The following is a 14956-nucleotide window of genomic DNA, read 5'->3' on the forward strand; positions in this document are numbered from 1 at the left end:
TTAAATCTATAAAATATTAGACATAGGAGGGAGTTTAGAATTTTTATAGCTTAATTAATCACCCAAAAGAGAAACCTAATACACAATATCTCTTGAGATTAGATATAAATGTGCATAATGAAAGAAGAAAAATAATTCTTGAAGTAAAAATAAAATCTCAAAGTAGCACATTTCATTTTTAAGTAGTTCTAATTATTTAAAAAATGCTCCTATAAATTAAAGCTAAATAGGATTCTTGAAATTTCTACTCAATGTCACCTTCTTGAAATGCATGTAATTAATCTAGTATATTCACTTTTGTGTGCATACAAAGCTATATAGCTGAACTTTGTTGCATTTTGCTTTTGCCCAACCATTAGTATTTCTGATTTAAGAAAACCTCACTTTAACTTCTGTATTTATATACAAACATTTTTCAAAAATTTTCCTGTATATACCTAAAATGAAGTTTCTAAATGTGTCTTATCCAGTATCTCCATCAGTAAATATTTTGAATAATTCAGATATATGTGTATTATATACATGTTTTCCTTCATATTATATCAGTATAAGACATATCAATATAAATTTTTAATAAGATTGTTTAGGAAAATAAAGAGTTCTATACACCCATTAAACATAATGGATTATACATACACATTTATTACTACTCTCTTCCCAACCCCAAAAAAACTGACAGCAGAAGATTTAGAGATGACAAAATTGAAATCTTGCAGTAATAGAGGTGGAGAAAGAAGATTGAGGGAGATAAAATGACTGGAAAGGTTAGCTCACAACACTGATTTCAGAAGGACTTAGAAACTAGAGACACTGTGTAGAAGTCTTAGTTGAAACATGAGGATTGGTTGAAAGAATCCATCTACACTGTATTTGGCTGAATGACTCCCCTCACCTCTCACTACAACCTATTTACATTCTAGCAAAAGATAGCGAGCTTACTCTCTAGAAAGCTTTGCATGGTTCAGTAAGGCACTTTGCTGATAGTGATGAAGTTAAAATATTGGGTTGGCCAAAAAGTCTGTTACATTTTTTCCATAACATAAAAGGCACATTTTTCATTTTCACCTATGTAACTTATAGTGGTTTGGATATTTTGAGTATGTTGGCTATCTTCTGCTATTAGCTTCTAGTGGGTAGAGGCCAGGGGTGCTGCTAAACATCTTCCAATGCATAAGACAGCCCCACAGCAAAGAATTATTTGGCCAAGTATCAACAATATTAAGAAACTTTGCAAACCACTTTTGACACATGGGATCAGTCACAGCACCTCCTCCACACACCACACAAATATTTTCATGCATTTCAGCTGCATTTGTACCTTTCTTGAAATAATAAAGCATAATCTGCTGAAAATGTTGCATTTCTTCCCTCTTCAATATTAAAATGGCTGCACAAAAGTTAACTTATTTTGACTTTTTTTTAAATGAATGCTGATATGACTTTTGGGCCAACCCAATAAAAAGGCAGGATCTCCAGCCCCCTTCTTTTACTCACCAACCAGAATACTAGAAATGAAGTTTATTCCATCCATGCATGAGACTGGAAATTTCTCTGAGGAAATGAAACAACTAAAAGAAAGCTCCACTATTTGGCTATTCCAGTGTGAAAGAGCCTGCGCATTGACTCACTACCCTATCACAAAGCTCACAAACACATAAGCCACAATTCTACACATGGAAATTTCATTAAGCTTTTCAGTGTCTCATTCTTTAATATGAACAAAGAGCCAAAGAGCACCAGAAATTTGAGGCAGACTTCTGACGTACAAAACAGAGACTAGAACTAACAGAGAAAAAAGGCACTCAGAAAACATAGAGCATAAGTTTTAAAAAAATAAAAAGGCAAACAAACCAAAAGAGCAATCTACAATTAAAGCTCTAAAAGAAGATATTATATTCATGAAACAAAAAATGGGTTATAATCAAAGACTAGTCATAGAAAAAGAAAGACATCTTAGAAATAAAAATGTTAGCAAAAAGTAGTTCACTATAAGTACTAGAAGAGAAGGATAACAAAATACAACACAAAGTAGAACTAAAAAATAAAGAAATGGAAACGATGGGAGAAATAAGAAAATTAAAGTTAATGTGGAAGTTCTCATATATAATTAATAGGAATTTTATAAAAAGATAATAGAGAAAACAGGGAATTGATACAAAAATAATACAAAAAAAGCTCTCAAAACTCAAGGAGATGAGTGTCTAGATTCAAAATAGACACCTAGTGCTCTGTAAAACAAATGAAGATAGAGTTACAATAATACATATCATCCTAAAATTTAGAACCACTGGAGGAAAAAGGAACATTCATAAAAGTTTACAGAGAGAAACAAATGATTGGGAATCAACAGGGCATTAGATTTCTTGACAGCATCTCTAGCAGCTACAAGTAGAAGAAACAATCACTTATGAAGAAAAATAAATTTAACTATATATTATCCTCATCAAAACTATCCATCAAGGCATTTTCAGACATGCGAGTTATTCAAAAGCTTCTCTCCCACATGCTTTTCATGAGGAATCCATAGAAGAATAGGATCCACCAAAATGAGGGAGAAAAGCAAGAAAAAGGAAGACATTAAACACAACAAGGTAGGAAACCACCACCACCAACAACAAAAACAAAAGAGGCACAGGGAATTAATTCTAAGACAGGGAAGAAAAGTCAAAGGAAAATAGCTGTACCACATACCTAGAAAGCAACCAATACATTGCCTTTATAACATAAACACTGAATACTAAACTAAATTTATATATCATCCTACTGAGACGACAACAGTAAGACAAGAGTATGAGTAAGCAGAAAACATAACAACAAAATCTTCATCTTTCATAAAAAATAAACAGATTATGTCTACAATAGGAAAATCAAAAAGAAGTATAGGAATAAATGGCAAAGGAAATAGCCTTTGGGGAAAAGAAATGAGTGTGGTAATGTGTATAACCAGAAAACACTAATTATCTGTTATAAAATTTTTAATTTTTAAGCTTTATAAATGTATTTCATTCCTACAAAGGAAAATTGATGGATCTAATATTTTTTCCTGGCAGTGAGAGGATTATGGACTCGGAATATGCACATTCCATTTGGAACCATCATTTTATATAATAAGACAAATAAGATCTTACTCCAATAGCAAAGCTTCCTACAAGCTCTGCAAAAGAGAAGGGAGTCACAGGAAAATGTAGAATTCAAACAGAATGTTCTAGCCTATCTAAGTTAATCCATTAATGACATTTCAAGGAGAATCAGGTAGTCTGCCTGGACTAAGTCAGTCCTAGGAATTCAGAAGCCCAGTTTCCTTTTCCTGTACAAAGTAAATTTTCTGGTTCCACAATTTTCAGAAATACTCTGCCTGGAACACAAGCTAAAAGATTCAGACCCCATGGTCTGTATGACTCCATGGATTTCTATTTAGTAGGAATTATAGCACTGATACCCGGGAATCTGTACTTTTATAATTGTCACAGGTGATTCAATGTCACCGATGCTCAGATCTTTAGAAAGACCATCAGGGTGTTCTTCCTAAGTTCTTTGCTTTAAGGGCAGGGTTTGGCAAAGTTTTTCTGTAAAGGTCCAGACAGTTAATATTTTAGGCTTCACCTACCATACAGTCTTTATTGCAGATACTGATTGCTGCTATTGTAGTGTGACAGTAGCCATAGACAATATGTAAATGAATAAATGTTGCTACATGCCAAGAAAAATGTATTTGTGAAAACTGAAATTTTCATTTTATATTGTACAATTTTGATGTGTTACTAATTAATATTCTTCTTTTGATTATTTCCAACCATTTAAAAATATAAAAACCATTCTTAATTCTAGGGCCTTACAAAAATAAATGAAAGGCCTGATTTGGCCTATGAGCAGTAGTTCACTGACCCCCACTTCAGGGCACTCCACAACCACTGGGTTAGCAGTAACCCCAAGGGCAGTACCTGGGGGGAAGGGAGTGCCAGAAACCAGAGCTAGAAAAGATCTGTGATTTGACATGAGTCAGCCATGAAACCCCTGTTACAAACAAAGCAAACTGAGCAAAACTGGTCCTCTCTCCCTTCCACGCATATGCGATTAGGGAGAATGATTTGTGAATTCCTCTCATTCCCTACAGTCTTACCCCATTTGTCAGAGCTTTCCTTGATGGTTGTATTAATCTGATTTCACCCAAATAAAAATACTAGTGGGAAAGTTGAAGTTCACAGTGATTTCCTCAGTTTTCTTTCCTTCTAAGATTGGGACTGTTTTCCAGAATCAGACTTTCAAAGGGATTTAATATTGTGTTGACCATATGAGTTTTCAGGCTATTTAAGTCAGTCAGAATTTGAGGCATCCAAGTAATATGTTTAAATTCTAAATTTCTCTGAATTACTAGTTACCCTCACACAGAACCAGAATCTTAGTGTTTAAATGAATCATTAATTCTTCTTGTCATTCATTTGATAATATTTATTGTATGAAAATACAGGATGTAAGAGTTAGTAAGATTTATATCATTACACTAGAAGCTGATGTACAGGAATTTATCCCTATAACTGAATATATGTCCATAACCATGATGATTTCTACATCATTTTATGGGGTTTGCAAAACATTCCTCTGACCAAAACATTAGATGATTCTTCTCTCAGGTTTTGGGCTTCCATTAAGATGATCTGGTACCTGAAAGGTTTTCTCTCTCTCCTATTTTTTTCTTTCCATGCAGCCACATCTAGATCAACAACTAATTCAATTAAAGATTAGCGTGTAAACATCTGAATTAAGTTTCCTGTCCTTAAGGTTTAGTATGAAAATACACAGGCAAGACTGACATACATCATTTTGCACTGTTTTATCATTTATGTGTTGTCATTGTCTTAGATTGTTTTGTGACTAACCAAATAAGCTTATCAGTACATTTTTATATCTTCAGGTTATAAATGGGGGTGCTTTGCAGAAATATACTCAGTTAAAACTATTTCATCAATTCAAATTTGCATATTAAGAGCTTAAATTAAAACCTTTGATTTAATAATGAAAGGAAACTGATATTCCAAAATGTAGTGCAACTTAATGTTAGAAGTTGAAAATAAAAAGGAAATGGGTACCTCCATGCAGTATTTGTAGACTTCAGTCAAAACTGAAATAATTTCATGACCTTGGAAATGAATCATTTATAATGTTAGCAGTTCTGCCCCATGTGCCTCTTAGGTACCCCTTCACATTGAGATAAACGGTTTTCAGAAAGTCAATTAAAATGTAATTTGTCCCATCTTTTGAGTAATTCTTAATGATTTGACTAGTTATGCTACCTTGAAATTCCTTGAAAGACCAAAAACAAATGCAAATGTCAGTAGTTACCAGGGGAGTGGGTGTGTAGAAGGGTAGACAAAAGTCTGGCACTGCAACCCTATACTCAACTGCATCTCCCAGGTGCCTGAGCTATTTCCAATCCAGTCTGAGTCCCTCCCTCAAATCACATACACACACATCCATTTCCTTCCCCCTCCCTCCTCTTCTCTCCCTCCCTCTCCCCACAATATCCTCCTTTTCATTTACTGCTCTAGACCCACTCTACTCCTAATGCTCTCCAAAAGAGCTAGCCACTTTTACACTTACATTCATCTTCCAAAATCAGAATAGTTCCTCAGATGCTCACTCAGTAACATATGCTTTTAACACCTTATATCAACTTAACCATAAAAAATAAATATAAAACAAAGCACCAAGGTTTCACATTAAAAAGTCCTCAGATTGACAGGAAAGCAACAGAAACATAACCACTTTTGCTTTAGTCTCTGGCACACATCTTCAATATCCCTCCCCTACTCGCCACCCCCAAGTATAAACATTCTAGGAGGGTAATGAGAACAATGCACAGTGAGCAGCCTCTGACTGTAGGATCAGTTACAGTCAGTGCTTTATGTGACTCCACTAACCTGCTGTCTCTTTCTGTGGTCCATGTGATACAACTAATGAACTATTAAAGAACTTGTTCATTCTTAACTTGGTTACTATACATTCCTTGGGGTGTGTTCTAGACAGATACTATCCCTTCAAAGCAATTTGCTCATCATTCCTATACAATGAAATTTTCCTCTAGACCTGGACTTGGAATCAAAATTATGTAATATGTTTCAAGTGCAAATAGAAGCAGCAAGATACATCCTCACCATGCCTCAGCCTGAAGAAACAAATATTTTGAGCCAAGAAACTCAGTTCCTATTAAAATATTGAAATATGACTTCCATCAAAGACTTATACCAATACTTCTAGCAAACTCCCATGTCTACAGTAAAAGCTGAAGAAAAAGCTTAGAAGCAATATTCTCATGACTGTTAATGGTGTCCCATTTTTGCATCATTCAATTCAACAGATATGGTGGGAGCCATATATCCGCAGCTACACCTACATTAAGCAACCTAATGATGCTATTGAAAGAATGAAAACACCTTTCTTAGTATCTTAGTTGTCTACAAGGAGATACATCCTTAGTAGGACTCTAAAGAAAAGTTGTAGGCTCAAATGAGGAACCAGGGTAGGAACCAGGCAAGGCACACACATGACTATGGTAAGCCAGGGACAAATGGAACCACAGGGTGCCTGTTTCAGGGGTTAAGCAAGGACCTCCACCTGACTGTTGCTATGAAAGAACACAGGCTCAATGAGGCCAAATCTTTTAACTTTTGAAAGAAGCAAGAAACCTAAATTCTTAAGTGAGGTTTCCAATGTGAAATGCTGGCAACTACTTTTTTTCTAATTAAACAATGTGCAGGTTGGAAAAACTTGCTAATCCATACTTCATCAGTCCATTCATCACAGCCCCTCCAACTCTGCCATCAGGAAGCAACTCTAATGAGCCTGTGACAAAACTGAGGCAGGTGGTGCCTCAGAATGCTATCCCATCAACTCCCTTCCTTAAGGCTAATAACAATACTTTGGTACAAAGGAATGTAGAATCATGATTAGAAGTAGGTTAAGGCAACATTCATTCTCTTCTTTCAAGAGCAGACTCAGTGTATGAGAGAGAGTAGTAAACTAGGTTGAAAATGCAAGAGGCCCTAAGGAAGGGTGGCTGGCTTTATGTACATGGGTGGCTTAGAGGTGTCCGCAAACACCTCTATAGAAGACTGAGGGGACAGAACAAGGCTGGAAGCCTGAGTTCTACCAGGTTATACAGCTGTAATCCTAAGGCTTAGATTGGAGCTCCTGACTATGCCAAGGGAAAGGCTGATGCTTTCCCCAATAATTTATCTGCAAAGTCCTACATTCCAAGGGCTGGGCCCCTTGCCCAGAGTCTTTCATTCAACCCATTGTATTTCTGTGCTCTATCCCAGAAAGTGAAGGACAACAAGGAGCTCACATCTCCTTTAGCTCCTCCCCCATTTGGCTTTCTCCAAAATATGCTATCACAGGCCTGGATGTGCAGTCTGGTCATTCACTCTTGCAAGGCCTTCAAGTAGATCCGGGTGAAATTTTAGGGAGCAAGGTCTAGGCTTTAGCTGAGAAGTATACAAAAAAGAGCCTCTGCTGTTTAAATATGGTCAAGCCCAACTCCCAAAGGTTGAAGGAAAAATGGGGGGTTAGGCAGGACAGAAATCTAACCACAAATGAATTTACTAGTAACTCTCCTTGTCCAGAACTCTCCATAATCAGTGACAGAGCAGGATCCAGTGAAAGGAGGTGAAAGGAATGGAAGAAGGAGAGAAGGAGGGAGGGAGGGAGGGAGGAAGGGAGGGGAGGTCAGGTAGCATAAAATTATAACTTGCAACTTGTAACAACATCTCCAAAATCAGCCAAGATCAGTTAACTTGTACACCCCTGCTGTTGTACTTGTACACCCCTGCTATTTCAAGTCAGCATAAAAGTGACTGGTTATAATATTGGTCAAAAAACAATAAATTTTTGTTAAAAGATATTTGGACCTGTTAAGTTTATCCAGATGAAGTTATGTTAAGGTAGAGCTCATTGACCTGTTCAGAGGTTTTAAAGAAGAAAAGATGTCCACAATTATACAAGAAGTGGTAAGTTGTCTAATTACCTGTAAGAGCCATGAAAACTTTCAACATGAAACTGTTGGAAAGATGACTTAGTTTTTTAAGACAGATTGGATTATTGAGGAGTCAAATTTAGATGAAAGAAAAGATAATTGTGAAATAAAATTAACATGAAAAAAGTTTAGCAATTATTTTGTTGTAGACTTTGAGCAAAAATGATGAAAATAATTTTTGACCAAAAAACATTTAATGTTACAGAAAATATTAATCAGTAAGTAAATGAGTCAGAAAAAAACCTCCAATTCTCTGAAAGCTTTACAATGTCATAAGTAGTGTAAATGTTCACTTTTTCTTTCAAATTAGTGGAATCCTTCATGAAGAACTCATGCTGCAAGGGCAATCAGGCTTAACATATGGAAATGGTAAAGTGTTTGGGTTCTTTTTCAACTCAGAGGAAAGAAATATTTTCACAGTAAACCTAGGTTTACTTCACTTTATTATTCTCAGCTAAAATGTTTGAACACTGGAATAAATCAAATCAATAATTAAGAGGTAATTTTCTCACCTTTAAGAATATAGAATTTTTTTTGATCTGGGTCCTAGGTGTAATTCCAGTCCTCAAATATCGTGGAACATATAAACTCCTGAACTGAGTTTTATGCTGAACTGAAGGCAGCATTTTAAGGGACTTGAACGCTTTCCTCCTTTGAACTACCTTTTGCCTCCTTTCTCTCCTGTTACCTCCAGTTTGTGAGGCTCTCTGTAAACCAGTGAATGCTTACTTTTTTTACTTCTCAGTCATATATTTTTTATCATGAAAAGGTAAGAAGAAAAGATGTCCACAATTATACAAGAAGTGGTAAGTTGTCTAATTACCTGTAAGAGCCATGAAAACTTTCAACATGAAACTGTTGGAAAGATGACTTAGTTTTTTAAGACAGATTGGATTATTGAGGAGTCAAATTTCAAAAGGCAATCCTACATCTCAAAAGGCAATCCTAATATAGATCAGAATGTTAGGATCCAGAACACCCATTCTGCCCAGGGAGTGTCAGCATGGGTCAGCCTGCTCCAGGCTCAACAGGGTTTCCTCTGGGTGGTAAACTGTTAATGTACAGTAACAGTCAAGTACCTTAGCAACTCCTATTCCACCAGTTCTGATAGTCTCCCTCTCTAATGGTTTTCCTCAGGTGAAGCAGAGCCCCAGTACTCTAATGCAATGACTAACCATTAGCTTCCACCTTCAGCACTCAGCTGGAAATAGTCACAATACCAAGTCAAAGGGGAGTAATTGGGACGTGAACAGCAAGGCTTAAATTTAAGTGTAAAACCCTTAACCAATAAACTTAGCCTTCCCTCAAAAGGCAATATTTTAAAATTCCACATACTGCAGGGGCCAATGTTTCTCTTTGTTCTTCCTGACTTTTGGGCAAATTAGACAGTCTGAGAGAATACTTGATATTATGATATAGGTTTTATCATTAATTTCCTACTTAAAAGGAGTGGGAAGATCCACCACTGACATGTTTGAAATGCTGCCACAGAATCTGTTACAGAATTCCTATCAGAATTTTTAAATCTGGCAATCAGAAGCCTGGCTTCTAATAAACCAGACAAAGTCACTACAAGTCAAGAGACAGAAAGAACTTTCTGGATTATTTTTTCAAATTTACAGGCAAATAAGTTGAAGGAGGAGCAAGAAGTTGATGAAAAAACTTTATCTTGTAAAATTCTGCAAATTTGTATAGCTGATTGGTGGGATCCTAGCAATGCATAATGAGAATTTTATTTGTGAATTAGGAAACTCAGATTTCAGATTCTGATCCTTTGAGAAAATGTTTTGCAGAAGGAAGAGATTAGAGACCTATGTGACATTTCCTACTTCACTTACTCTATGCAGTCCTGAGATAAAAAAAAAAAAATGAAGGCAGTTCTGTCAGATGTATTATGTCCATTAATAAACAATTATTTTAGGAGTCCTCAAATATCCCTCTATTTTATTTTTCATATTATAAGAATATATTTGTGGCCTCTTTATTCCATAAATTAATTTCAGAAATGTTTATCGATATGTTTCTTCATAGATGTTTTTGGCTATGCCTGCTTATCATAAATATCTAAATAATTAATGAAAAATATCTCATCAAGTCTTGAAAAATACATCCACTTCCACTGGTGTATGTTATGTATAGCACTGTACTTACAACCAGAAAGTAATTTTTTTTCCCTCACCTTTTGGGGAAACTCTGTATTCACATCAAATAACGCTGATACAACTCCAGACAACAAGCACTCAAGCTCCTTCTGGCTCGATTTTAAGAAATTGTTTTGACAGCTATAATTGTGGCATTCATATTTAATAAATTTATTAAAATGAGCATTAAGAATATCATGCATTTTCCATAGAATATTTTGTTTCTAACATAATTTCCTCACTGTAAACATTGGCCAGTCCAACCCCTTGTTACTATCCTAGTTGAATTACAGAATAAGCGAGGCATTTTCCTGTGGAAATCAGCAAGTTAACTGGAGCAACCTCTCTGTAGGAAGGTGCTGTCAACATGTATTACTATCCTTCTGAATTATATTCTGCTAATAAGAGAGTGAAGTAGTATAAAAAAGAAAATTAATTTGCTTTCTAAAAAACATCTAATGAAGCTTTTATTCACTTCTGACAGGGAATCACCACATGTTGAGAGCAGCACTCTGGGCTCAAGAGGAAAAAAACAGATTCCATTTTCCACTGAAAAAAGAAATGGATGTGACATGATTTCTGAACTGGTAAATTAAAGAATTAATGACTAGATCACAGGAATTGAGACAAATATTTTAATTGAACAAGTATATTTAAAATATTACTGTTGTCTGCTTCCTTATAAAGATCCAGAGAAGAATACAGGATTTACTAAAGAATACAGATGCCTACCACTGTGATTAAAAGCATTTTTAAGTATCTTTTTCTGATAGATATTTATAACTACAGAAAGAGAATTAACTGGATGGTCAGGTTGTACAAATGGCTTTTTTCCTTTAAGAACATGACATTTTTAGGAACATGTATTTATTTGAGAATGTCCTAACACTATCTAGTATTCCTATCTAGAATCCAAAATATTGGAAAATGCAAATAGCTAGGTGTTTTTACATACTTAAGACAGCACCTGATACCTACTGTGTGTTAAACATATATTTGTTTAATGAATACTAAATAAGATGGATTAGAGAATTAAGAAAGTTGAGTTCTGTATGGTATATCTTTTTCCACCCTTTTCCTTTTAACCTTGCCTTTATACAGGGTGGGTCAAAAGTTGTTTACAGTTATTCATATAAAAATAATAAATAACAATAAAAGAATAAACTGTTTTTTGGACTCACAACTGTAAACCTACTTTTGCAGTACTCTGTAGTTAAAGTGCCTGGGGCTTCCTATAAAATATAGGCAATTGGGCTTGCTTCAACAACTGTCACTAATTATCATGGAACTGCAGATCAGTTCATTGATTTGGTGGTGTGGGCAAAACACACAGAATGGACAAATCCTTCAGGATTTGTACTGTATCTTAAAATTCGTGGTTGGCCATCAATAGGGTGACTATGTATTATAATTTGTACATTACTATATTATATTACTGTTTTTCTAATATTCCATCCAGTAGATAAAAGTATCTTCATTTATATAATAAATTAGACAATCAGCCTAATTATCAGTAAACTCTCCTATCCTCTGAGTGTCTCCCTTACCACAACTGCAACTTGCTGTTCCCTGAGGACATTGCTTCCACTGCATCCACGTAGAGTTAGGGTATTTCTCTTTGATGGCCATTGTCACCTTCCATGCTACTTGCTGGCTGGCTCTCCTCCTTTTTCATTAATAGCCTCTAGCCCTTCTGAAATGTATTATCAGACTATATTACACCTTACTCTTGCTCACTGATAAATTCAGCACCTAATTCCCACCACTACTTATTCTTCTTAGGAATACCCACACCCCGAAAGTTACACATCCAATTCAATAACCTTTTGATTTTTTTAATTGTCTAGATAAAAAAAATAAACTAGTCCTTTATCAAACCTCAGCATCATTTCTGTACACACTGGATATTGTTATCAGTAATAATTATACCACCTTTGAAATTTCAATTTCAAACTTCATGTTCTCTGATCCTCACTTACAAGCTTATTCATTATAGAATACCCATTCCAATAATTCTCTGACCTCATTAAGACCTCTAATCAATGACTACACTAATTTGCACTATCCATGATCCATATATCCTTCTTCCCTCCTTACCCAGCCTAGATTCCATGGTTTATCATCATAACACATTACCTCAACTCCCTGACTCTCTCTCCTTCCTTTGTGCCATCTAAAAACACCCCACTCCAATTATCTGCTTACTCCAGAACCATGTACCACAGCAGAATGTCACACACACACACACACACACACACACACACACACACACACATCATATAACCATGCTGACCAGGTCTACTTCAAATTTACACTCATATCTGAAAGGGCACACAAGTATGCCAAAAAATCCCACTTTCTCCCCCAGTAAATTCACTCTCTAGGTAACTATTTCATGAGCTCTCTATACGCATCTCAATATTTCCCTTCACACTTAGTTGATAAATTTGCTATGCTATTCACAGAAAAAAATGCAATCAAATAAAAATTTTCACATTTTTTCTTCAAGCAAGTCTGCCAATCTATGCACATAGCTCTCTCTAAAATATGACATATCTCTTAAAAATTCCTCTCCTTTGGTCTCTCTGAACTATTATTTCTCTAAAAAGTTTTGTAATAGTTATTTGTATGTGTTTCCTCATTATTTAGCAAAAAACTGAAATGCCACCTCCTCCAGCAAGGCCTTTCCCACTATTGTAACTAAAGTTTCATCATACTATCTTACAGGACCCTTTGCAATAGCAGTTATCAATACATGAAATTATTTTTTATTGTTCTTTAAATACAGGTGTCTCCTTTTTCTTGCCACCACTTTTCCCTGTTCCAACCACCCACACCTCCCACCCTCAATCCTTCCCCACTTTGACTTTGTCCATGGGTCCCTTTATATGTGTCCCTTGACAACTCTTCCCATTCTTTCCCCCGTTATTCCCCTTCCCCCTCCCCTCTGGTTACTGTCAGTTTGTTCTTTATTTCAATGTCTCTGGTTATATTTTGTTTGCCTGTTTCTATAGGTTCCACTTATAGATAAGATTATATGGTACTTGTCTTTCACCATCTTGCTTATTTCACTTAGCATAATGCTCCCCAGTTCCATCCATGCTGTAGCAAACGGTAGGAGCTCCTTGTTTCTCTCTGCTGTGTAGTATTCCGTTGTGTAAATATACCATAGTTTTTCATCCACTCATTTACTGATGGGCACTTATGTTGCTTCCAGCACTTGCCTTTGTAAATTGTGCTGCTGTGAACACTGGGATGCATAGGTTCTTCTGAATTAGTGTTTCAGGACTCTTAGGGTATAATCCCAGCAGTGGATTGCTGATCAAAAGGCAGTTCCATTTTTCATTTTTTGAGGAAATTCTATGCTGTTTTCCACAGTGGCTGCACCAATCTGCATTCCCACCAACAGTGGACTAAGGTTCCCTTTTCTCCACAACCTTGCCAGCACTTATTTGTTGATTTGTTTATGATGGCCATTCTGACCGGTGTGAAGTAATATCTCATTGTGGTTTTAATTGGCATCTCTCTGATGGCCAGTGATGTTAATCATCTTTTTATATGTCGCTGTGCCCTTTGTATGTCGTCTTTGTAGAAGTGTCTGTGTAGATCCTTTGCCCATTTTTTAATTGGATTGTCTTCCTGGAGTGGAGTGATGTGAGTTCTTCATATATTTTAGAGATCAAACTCTTGTCTGAGGTATCATTGACAAATATGTTTTCCCATATGGTTGGTTCTCTTTTCAACTTGCTGATGTTTTCTTTAGCTGTGCAGAAGCATTTTAATTTGATGAGGTCTCATTTGTTTATTCTTTCTTTTATGTCCCTTGCCCCAGGGGACATATTGATGAAAATATTGCTGCATGGAATATCTGAGATTTTCCTGTCTATGTTCTCCTCTAGGACTTTTATGGTGTTGCGGCTTATATTTAAGTCTTTTATCCAGCTTGAGTTTATTTTTGTGTATGGTGTAAGTTGGTGCTTGAGTTTCATTTTTTTGCATGTAGCTGTCCAGATTTCCCAACACCATTTATTGAAGAAGCTACTTTTACTCCATTTTACGGAGTAAATATTGTCAATATTAATTGACCATAGAGACTTGGGTTTATTTCTGGGCTCTCTATTCTGTTCCACTAATCTATATGCCTGTTCTTATGCCAATACCAGACTGTTTTGATTACGATGGCCTTGTAATGTAGTTTGATGTCAGGTATTGTGATCCCTCCTACTTTGTTCTTCTTTCTCAGAATTGCTGAGGCTACTTGGAGTGATTTTTTGTTCCATATAAATTTTTGAAATGTTTGTTTTATATCTCTGAAATTTGTCATTAGTATTTTAATAAGGATTGTGTTGAATCTATGAATTCCTTTGAGTAGTATGGACATTTTAATGATGTTAATTTTTCTAACCCATGAACATAGTATATGCTTCCATTTATTTGTGTCTTCCTTAATTTCTTTACTAAGGGTTGTGTAGTTTTCCAAGTATAGGTTGTTTACCTCCTTGGTTAGGTTTATTCTTAGGTACTTTATTTTTCTTGGTGCTATAGCATATTGGATTTTTTCCCTCATTGATGTTCCTGATATTTTGTTATTGGTGTACAAAAATGCCTTCAATTTCTGAATATTGACTTTGTATCCCACTGTTTTGCCAAATTCACTTATTAGGTTGAGTAGTTTTTTGGTGGAGTCTATAGGGTTTTCTTTGTATCATGTCATCTGCAAACAATGACAGTTTTACTTCCTCCTTTCCAATTTGGATGCCTTTAATTTCTTTTTCTTGTTTGATCG

Source organism: Phyllostomus discolor, chromosome 3 (genome assembly GCF_004126475.2).
Source record: "Phyllostomus discolor isolate MPI-MPIP mPhyDis1 chromosome 3, mPhyDis1.pri.v3, whole genome shotgun sequence".
Taxonomy (NCBI): domain Eukaryota; kingdom Metazoa; phylum Chordata; class Mammalia; order Chiroptera; family Phyllostomidae; genus Phyllostomus; species Phyllostomus discolor.